Here is a 1,457-nt window from a genome sequence, read left to right on the forward strand (position 1 = left end):
GTATGAACTAAGTCCCTGTAAAACATAGTCCTTACAAAACAGGTCTAGGACTTACACAGTAACACACACAAAATCCCAGTAAACACTGCAGTCCCAGTAAGTACCATAGAAGGTTTATGTCAGACACATTAACAGACAGATATTCCATTAATCGATACAAAGAACTGAGACATTTTCTCACACCTTTTTTTCAGTACATATCTATGTCCTTATTAAACGTACTGTACCTGGACCTATACACACACACTAGATTAATTCTATGAGAAATAACTGAATTATGTTCACACATCACTACTTACCTCACATGTTGCTTCAGGTATCTGTTTTTTTGGTTGCAGTTGGTCTCCCTCATTAACTGTCTGTAGGCTGGTATTGATAACTGCAGGCTTCGGAAACAGATACAATGAATTAGAGCAACAAATATAAGAGCAATATATTACTGTTAAATTAGCATTTTTGAACTTCTTATTTACAGTGAATGCTTTTCTTTAAATACCTTGCATCTCCATGGCCATTCAGAGTCACCATAGTTGTACGTGATCTCTTCTCCAGGATTTATGTTTCTTGTTGCAAATAAACCCAGATGGGGTTTTCCTGCAATTGTGATTGTTTTCATTTTGCTATTTGGATTAAGATGGTCATCGTTCACAAGTCTCCCAAGAGAGCCATCTTCCAGAGACGCATCAACACTGAAAAATATTCATAAATCAGAACAGATACTAGAATAATACAAATCATATATATTCTCATATATTTTACAAAGCTAACAGATAATGTAATATTATACATACCAAAAGAGCTTTCCATTGTAGCGAAATTCAAACATGAATACATTCAGGGCATCATGATATACTTTTTGTCGTTTTTCACATTCATGTTTGCTTAATAGTTCTCCTCTGTATTCTAAAAGAAAGTCTCCCTTATCAAAATGGACACAGCTGAATACCCCACGGCCTACATGAGAAAACAGAGATGATGTTAAACTACTATTCCACAGTCCTGAGTCTGCTTGTTGCTAATAGGAAACACTCCATGAGCTATTCTGTATAATATACAATTAAACATACACACTGAATTACCTTTATCTTGATTTATGTATTTCACATCAAACCCATCTTTGTCCTTACAAACAGATGCAAAATATGCAGCCTCCTCTTTTGGATTAGGTTTTCTCTTTCGTGGCTCCCTGGCAGCCATCTTCTTTATTGGTGTTATTGTTCCTAGCAAAAATATTTAAGTTTTATTTTGTTCCTTCATATGATAAAATGTTGTACTTGTTTATGTCACAATGTTATTATTAGAATTTCAATATCTATTCATCTTTTGTACAGCTGATGACCTACAGCTCTGCATTAGTGAAAAAGCTATATATTTCTATATGGTGAGTGCGCTGTGACAACTGATGACCAAGGTTTACTCAACCCTGACTCACAAAGGCACAGCAAACCTCAAACAGA

At 35.1% G+C, this 1,457-nt stretch overlaps 1 long non-coding RNA gene across 1 annotated transcript; it reads right to left on the reverse strand.

Moving 5' to 3' along the window:
• Positions 1-309: 309 nt before the first annotated feature.
• Positions 310-947, reverse strand: LOC136706909 (uncharacterized). Its single transcript, XR_010804165.1, has 3 exons — positions 792-947; positions 497-689; positions 310-386 (listed from the first exon to the last, which is right to left on the reverse strand). It is a non-coding gene; the product is annotated as an uncharacterized lncRNA (long non-coding RNA).
• Between the last annotated feature and the right edge of the window lie 510 nt (positions 948-1,457).

The sequence above is a fragment of the Hoplias malabaricus genome, chromosome 9, assembly GCF_029633855.1.
Source record: "Hoplias malabaricus isolate fHopMal1 chromosome 9, fHopMal1.hap1, whole genome shotgun sequence".
NCBI lineage: Eukaryota > Metazoa > Chordata > Actinopteri > Characiformes > Erythrinidae > Hoplias > Hoplias malabaricus.